Below are 9,097 nucleotides of genomic sequence, written 5' to 3' on the forward strand. Positions count from 1 at the left end.
TGTTTATTTTTGGTTTTGATTTTTATTTCTTAAAGTCCTATGGACTTTCTAAGTTTTCTACAAGGAATATGTGCAACAATTTTCAAAATTAAGCTTTTTCATGTAAATGAGTTTATCCATGAACAAGAAAGAAAATATAAGAGAAATATCATCTAAGAGTATCAGAGACAATGGCAGCTCTTAGAGTTTTAGTATATACATTTTTCCCACATTGTGCCTCAAGTGAGCATTGAATTGGTTTTTATAAGTATGTTTGAATTTTATAAACTCTACACTGCATGGACCAAGAAGTCAACCTCAGCCGATATTTTGTAGAGCAAGTCTTCCTTTGGAAGAAAGGTATTTCTTTACAATGGAATCTTACTCTAGTGATTAGGAAACAGGTGAGCAAGTTTCACTTATAGGGTTTTTGAAAGCTACTGTTGTTTTAAGTATAATCTTTACTGTCTAGTAATATTATCTAAAAACAAAAAGTGGATATGACTTCAAATTTCAAGTTTGTGACAGCTTTTCCAATTTAAATCTATCTCATTCTCTGAATAGAATACAAATAACACTGCAGTATATGCAAAGCATCGATGAAAAAAAGCAAGTATTACTAAGAAGGAACCATGATCATACAAAGTCATATACTGAGAATTAAGAAATAATTTCCCACTTTCACATTCCTTCACAGGGGCCTTGTTAACACATATTTCCTGCTTATACCAGATAAGACTATTCATTTTTGTAAGTTCTTGGAGGTCAACTCACAGTTTCCTCTCTGTACCTAATAAATATTACTTGAACTATTGAATAGAATTTCATTAGAAAACAATAGAATTTATAAGAACTTAGGGCTGTAATACTCAGTTTGGGGCATTTGGCTTCCATAATTTAAAATCAGAGAGCAAAATGTTATTTCCACTTAATTTCCATCTTGATATTATAAGGCTATTTATATTTTAACAGTATTTTAAAATAACTCTAAATAAAAAGGATACGTAGCCCATATGCAAATAGACTTAAGGATCTCTAGATATCCCAGTTTAAGTATTTGGGTCATAATTGTGCATTTTTAATCCAATGCATCTTGTAGAAAATCTTTTAAAATGATGTAAAACCCTAAGTCTATTATTATGTCCTAGACAGTTTCATTGAAGTTATGCCTTGATAATTCTAAGAGTTTTTCATGCTTGTTTAAAAACATGTAGTTTCAATATGTACACCTTTATAAATTCTACTTTTTAAGCTATTTCCACAGTACAATTCACTAATTTACTCACATTGTTGTTCTTAGGTCCAGAAAGATGTACAACTAGTATTATATGTATATATATATGTGTATATATATATATATATATATATATATACACACACACACATATATATGTATATATATTTGTAAATATCTTCCAGCAGTGATTTTTTCACAACTGCATTATGAAAACCACACAAACATACAACTGCTAGCACAGTATGCTACAGAATCCAGTTTTTATTTTTCCATATGTTTTATAACCAGGACCTCCAGATTTCAGACTAAATCAAATTGTCTTTTCCCATTTGGAGTCATTGTTTGACAAATATTTAATGATAGTGGAAATACTGTGATCCTTTCTTTGTCCCAGTTTAAAATATTTCATCTTAATGAGTTCTTTGCAAATCCATTGATCAGTGTCTGATGAGTAGGGAAAAGTTCAATGATCACTTCAAAATGAGCAGGCAAGCAGATTCAATTATAATTATTGGATTAAATGTCTTAAGGGAAAATGCTGTAACTTAACTTTATTCCAGGCCTAAATATGAAGAGTTAAAATATTATGATGTATTTCTAGAAGCATACTTGATGAACTGCCAAGATTTCCATTATAATCCTTCCTTGTCAGGAGTTTATATTCTGTCACATTTAGTTTGGCTATAAATTAGAATATAATACCTAAATTTCACTTTTAAGTTTAGGCGTTATCATTTTAAAACTATTATATATGCTAACACAAGAAAACACACACACACATATTGTGAATCACACATATATTTCTGACAAAATCATTTCTCTCTATCTTAGGATAGTGCTTCTTTCATAAAGCGAATTCCACTGCCATTTGATCAACTCCCCAGACTATCTTCACATTTCTGGGCTCCCCAGCTACTTCTGGAATCCTACCTATTTAATATTTATTCATTTATTAATTCAGCAAACATAAACTGAGCACTTACTATGTGCCAGGAACTAGGTTGTATGCTGGAAATACCAGCAGACCAAGCAGGTGGCAGAGATAACACACAGTAACAATATGTTTTGTCTTTATTCATATAGCCCATATTCAAATCTCAGTACTTCCATTTATTTTATACTCACCTAATCTGTAAACTAGAGATAATAATAAATTTCCTGTCACAGTGCCTGACACATAGCAAACTCTGAATGAATGCTAGATATTATTATCTGACAGTCCCTTTGGCTGGGCCAGGGCCAGAGTGGTTAAGACAGATAAATAAAAAGATAATTAAAGAAATTTCTCCTGATGTACAGATTTCCCGGGACAGACCCTTATCAGTACATAATCTACACAGATTTGAACATCTTCTCAAGATCATTCACTCTATACCCAAGATAACATCTGCCATATTCTCCTCTTTCTCTTTTCTAGTTAGTTTCTGATTGAATGCATATAGACAATGGACAAAACATATTTATCTGCATAGTGGTAGTGAGATTATATGTTCATTTTCATACTCTAATTGTCATTTTATATTAAGTTTATTGTTTAAATGGGTAAATGTAAATTTCAAATAAGATGAAGTTTATATCATTCTTTATCTGTGTTGGTATAGGTAAAATAAGGTCCTATTTTATTTTATTTTCTATTGTTTGATTTTCTGTGATAGTCTCAACACTATACAGCAGATGGTATGTACAAAGTCCGCAATAAAGACTCTGCCTCAAAGGCTAAACAAATGCTCCATATTTAAGTTATTAGCTACAAATTTGCTTATGGAAGCAATTCTCCCTCAACATGGCATATGAAGTATTTCTGAAGTTTTTCCCCAGGCAAATGAAATGGTACTCTGAAGAAAGGATTATTCTGAAGGGTTCATCACAGAAGCATATACATTGAGATTTGTAAAGTTTTAGAAATCATCTTGACCACACCTCTCATTTTAAACTTGAGGAAACTAAGACAGAGAGATGTGAGTGATTTGCCAAAAGCCATACAGACAGTTAATGGCAAGTCTAGAAGCCAGGTCTACAGATTCTCATTCATACATTTCTTCATTGATTTTGCATTCACTCATTATGTCATTCATTCAATAAGTATACGTTGGACAAATTTTATGTGCCAGGGACTGTGCTAGTTGCTGGGGATAAAGTGGTAAATGAGATAGTTCTGCCCTAGTAGAGCATACACCAGGGAGGGGGTGGCTAGGCCGGGACAGACCATTAAGCAAGGAATTATAATATAGGGGAAACAAAAGAGGAAGTAGAGGGAGCTATGAGAAAACCTATGGGAAGCCCAACTCAGCCTTGATGCTCCCAGAAAGCTTCCTGGAAGAAGAGAAGCCTAAGCTGAAAACTGAAAAAAGAACAGACGAAAACCAGACAAAGAGAAGAGAGAAAACAGATAAGAATAGTAGAAGGTTTATGATCAAACTGGACCCAGCGGTAAGATAACTAATATAACTCTTTATACAAAATGAAGACATCACTGCTGCTTTGAGAATGCCATATGTTGTAATTACTAATACTGCCATGAAGCTTAGTATCACATTACCCAATACAATGTGTTGACAAAATCTTTGTTAACCATTGAAAACTTCTCCCTACCACTTTTTTCTCCCTCACACAGGGTCTGAATCTTTATTATGAGCCATAGTTTGGTCAATATGATCCCCCAAATAATGTTACTTGAAAAAAAAGATAATTTTCTATTGTACTGAAAAGAAAGTACAAAATATTTAAACAATGAAATTTTATTCTGCTGACGATTGAGTTAACACATAGCTCACTCAAAAATTTCTCAACCGCAATGTGTAGTAGGGAATTTCCAACAAGTATGCATATTCGTTTGTGCTGACCTGACTTTTTTTTTTTTTTTTTTTTTGCTGCATTGGGTCTTTGTTGCTGCGTGCGGGCTTTCTCTAGTTGCAGTGAGCGGGGGTTACTCTTCGCTGCAGTGCGCGGGCTTCTCTTTCCAGTGGCTTCTCTTCTTGCAGAGCATGGGCTCCAGGCATGCAGGCTTCAGTAGTTGTGGTGCACGGGCTTAGTTGCTCCGTGGCATGAGGGATCTTCCTGGACCAGGGCTCGAACCTGTGCCCCCTGTGTTGGCAGACAGATTCTTAACCACTGCACCACAAGGGAAGACCCTGACATGACTTTATGTTGCTTTAACCATTAATTTCCTTGATTATCAATATACTCAGTTAACAGCATTAGCTTCTTGTTAACATTTTCTATGAACCCATACAGTCTTAAGGTTTTAAAACGAAAAAGTTCTTTCTCTTATATTCAACTGGCATTTACCTGAAAATTCATTAAAAGTTCAAATGGATTATTTAACTGTAATTATGTCCATTATTTCAGTACTTTACACTTTCACAGAAGACTAGGGAAGCTCTGGGGTATGTAAAAAGGATTGTTACTTGGGTTATTTGAATGAATGGACTGTTTTGGTAGAGATACATAAAGTTATACATTTTTGTTTATTAGGAGACTGTTTTATTGATAGGTGTTTGATAAAGGTTTTAAATGAATGAATGTCTGAAACTATAAGTGAATGTATGAAATTAACATGAAGTCTGATGTAGACAACCATGTAGGATTTTGTAAGATAACTTTTTTTTTCTGTAAGATAACTTTTGTAAAATAACAAAAACCATGCAGGTATTTGTAAGGTAACTTCACACAAAATAGAGACACCATTAGTTGCTTTGAGATGATAGTGAATGCTATAATTGTTAATACTTCCTATGCCCTGAATCTCAGTATCCCATTACCCAATAAAACGTGTTGAACAAAACTGTGGTAACTGTTGAAAACTTTGCCCCACCTCTTTTTCCCTCCACAGGAAACCACATCTTCTCACTTGCAACACCCCCAGACAGTAAGAGCGGTCCCCTGCCTGAAAGGATCTTGCACTCCTAAGTGGATAGAATCCAGACACACATGTTAGTGGATGACTTCAATCATCCCACATGGGACCCATATAGTGCACATTTTCCTTTAAAAAATTTTTAATGTCCATATGTTTGTTTGGCTGGAAATCAAGTTTCATTACATGCTCCTATTATTCCACTGTATAACAATTTTATTTATAGGCCATTCACATAAGGACTAATTTCTTTGATAGAAAGACTGTTAATACTTATTTAAGCTCACTATAATGAAAACAATATTGTTGGAACTCCAAACAAATGCCGAACCTTCAAGCCATGTCCTTGGTCCTTTCCCTGAAAATGGAACTTCACAATGTCAATCTATTCTTTTGGCTCCCTACACAAATGTGCCAAAGGTAGACAAGAACTTTATGAAATGCTGGCAATTTGTGTAAATTTTATATAAAATAAGCATGGTGTACTTAATCTCCATACTGGCTTTGAGAAGTCTTCCTGATGCCAAGACTATGCTTGAATTCAGAGGCTCACATGCGTAATGAATATGTCTTAGAAAACCATGTAGGAAGTAGGTAATTTTAATTTTGAATACACTCTGTACGTGTATGCATACATAGTAGAAGGGGCAAGCTTGATTTCTATGCTACTCTGCAGAACATTTTTGGTCAAGTCACACACTCACTCCAAGGCTGAATGTAAAATAGATTGTCTGAAATATTAAAAGCGCATTGATGTCAAGTCAGATCTTGGCCCATTTTACCACACTGATCCATAGGTAATTAGATTATGCTCTGTAAACAAAGGCTTGGCTTGACAACCTCACTTTCTCATTCAGCGTGGTCTGGTAGTAATCAAATATGCCTCAGTATTAACTTTAGAAAGTGTATGTTCTCAGTGAAAGAAGTTTTTTGTTTCAAGAATGTCACCTTTATGTTTCAGATGTTTACACTTTTGCTTACCGATGTAGCCATGAGCAAGTACACTGGTTAGTGTGTGATTTAATGGTGTGGTTATTTCAACCTCTGCAAAGTGTCTTGTCAGCCATCAAAAACCATATGTTCAGCAGTCAAAGCCCAATAATATGTTAATTAAATTAATCTTTTCTTTTCCTCAAGACATTTTGGTCAAAGTGAATTATGATATACACAGATGAGATATCAGATTACATTGTATAAGAGCTACATAGAAAGGTAGTGTGAAAAATTAGTACTTTTAAAAAATCACTTCGTGTGACTTTGATCTTTGTCGTATTCTTATTTACACCAAGTAGAAGGATAAAGAAATAAGTAATCTTCAACATTTAAAGGAAAGATATAAGCCTCATTCTACCTCCGACCTAGAGGCTGCATGTACATTATCCATCATCTGTTTGCATATAGAACTTCCTTAGGGCCTCCACAATGTGGACTCAATAAATATTTCTAAGTGATACAAATACCAAGTCAGCACTAATCAAATGCTGTGTTTTATAAAGGAACAAAATACAAGATATTTCAAAAATTAGTAAGAATTCTACAGGAAGAAGATGTCCGCAGCCTCTAGCTGTTTTATAGCAGTAGGTAGGAAAGAAAGCCCATGGAGTTATGGACAGTTACTAACATAGAAGCAATTGTTTTCTTCTTGTTCAATGTGCAGATTTTCATTATTATTTTTATAACTTTCAATATTCTCTAATTTCAAATGTATAACGTCTCTGATTATCTTTAGTTTATTCTTTGTGCCTAAGTAAATGTGAGACACTTTACACTTAGAATTCTATGAGTATTTGTTATTTGATTAGGGAAAGATACCATTATTTAAGGAAGTTATCTTATATTTTATACATTTTTAGACTCATCAATAATTTATCAATTTAATAACTTAGGCATAAGATTCTAGCTATTAAATATAAGTTCTGGTATGTTATTTATTTTCCAAAGTTCAAAACAATGTTTACTTGAAGCAAAAACATTTTTATTTGAAGAACAGTGATAATGATAGTAAAAGCAACAACAATGTATTCGTATTTTCCTTGTTCCAGGATAGAACAAGCACACATATATCAATTAATCTTCAAAATAATCTTATAAGGCTTGTATATTTGCCATATATATAACAGAACCCAGGATCAGAACATTTAGTGACCTTGGCTCATCATAAAAATACTTAGGATGGTCAAGCCCTAGTATGATTGACCCCAGGTGTGACAGTCTTTCCACTGTATTATTTACTGCTTACCCCACAATTATGTCACATCTCTTCTTCAAAATGCCTTTCACAGCCTGTCCCCCTTTTACATGGCAGTGCTTATAGGCAGAGATTATCACTCACTTGGAAAGCATTTTCTACTGTTATATCTAGTTACATTTTGTTACACTTTTTTATCTACCATCTTAAACATTTTAGTGTACAGTTTAGTAAAGTATGTTCACACTGTTGTGCAACCAATCTCCAGAACTTTTTCATCTTGCAAAATTGAAAATATACATCCTTTAAACCAGCAGTCCCCAAACTTTTTAGCACCAGGGACTGGTTTCGTGGAAGACAATTTTCCACGGACCAGTGGTGGGGGGATGGTTTCAGGATGATTCAAGTGCATTACATTTATTGTGCACTTTATTTCTATTATTATTACATTGTAATATATAATGAAATAATTATACAACTCATATAATGCAGAATCAGTGGGAGCCCTGAACTTGTTTTCACTTGCCATTCACTGATAGGGTTTTGATATGATAGGGTTTTGATATCTGCAAGCAATTGATTTATTATGGTCTCTATGCAGTTAAACCTGTTAATGATAATCTGTATTTGCAGCCACTCCCCAGCACTAGCATCACCGCCTTAGCTCCACCTCAGATCATCAGGCATTAGATTCTCAGAAGGAGCCTGTGACCTAGATCCCTTGCACACTCAGTTCACAGTAGGGTTCACGCTCCTATGAGAATCTAATGCCACCACTGATCTTACAGGAGGCAGAGCTCAGGCGGTAATGCGAGCAATGGGGAGCGGCTGTAAATACAGGTGAAGATTTGCTCGCTCACCTGCCACTCACCTCCTGCTGTGTGGCCCAGTTCCTAACAGGCCACGAACCAGTACTGGTCTGTAGCCCGGGGGTTGGGGACCTCTTCTTTAAACAACTCCTCAATACCCTCTCTCTCGTTCCTGGGAAAACCACCTTCCTAATTCCTGTTTCTATGAGTCTGACTACTCTAGATTCTTCACTTGAGGAATCATACAGTATTTACTGTTTGGTGACTGACATTTCCTTAGTATAATGTCCTCAAGGTTCATTCATGTTGTAGCATATATGTCAGAATTTCCTTCCCTTTTAAAGCTGAATAATATTCCATTGTATATATACCATATTTTATTCATCCATCAAGGGACAATTGGGTTGCTTCACCTTTTTGGGTAATGTGAATAATGCTGCTGTGAACATGAATGTACAAATATCTCCTTGAGAACCTGCTTTCAATTCTTTTGGATATATACCCAGAAGGGAAATTGCTGGATCATAAAGTAATTCTATTTTTCATTTTCTAAGGAACTGTCATACTGTTTTCCATAGCAGCTGCACCATTTTACATTTACACCAAGTGTACACAAAGATTCCAGTTTCTCCACATCCTTGCCAACACTTGCCTTCCTTTTTTTTCTTTTTTTTTTGGTGATAGTAGCCAACCTACTGGGTGTGAGGCGATTGCTCACTGTGGTTTTAATTTGCATTTCTTTAAAGACTAGTGATGTTGAGCATCTTTTCATATGCTTTTTGGCCATTTCTATAGCTTCCTTGGAGAAATGTCTACTTAAGTAAGTCTTTTGTCCATTTTTTAATGCTTTTATTATTGTTGTTGAGTTGTAGTTCTTTATATATTCTGGATATTAACCCCTTATCAGATATATAATTTGCAAATATTTTCTCCCATCTCATAGGTTGCCTTTTCACTCTGTTGTGTCCTTCAGTGTACAGAAGTTTTTGATTTTCATATAATCTAGTTCATCTATATTTACTTTTTTT

The sequence above is a fragment of the Mesoplodon densirostris genome, chromosome 2 (genome assembly GCF_025265405.1).
Source record: "Mesoplodon densirostris isolate mMesDen1 chromosome 2, mMesDen1 primary haplotype, whole genome shotgun sequence".
Taxonomy (NCBI): domain Eukaryota; kingdom Metazoa; phylum Chordata; class Mammalia; order Artiodactyla; family Ziphiidae; genus Mesoplodon; species Mesoplodon densirostris.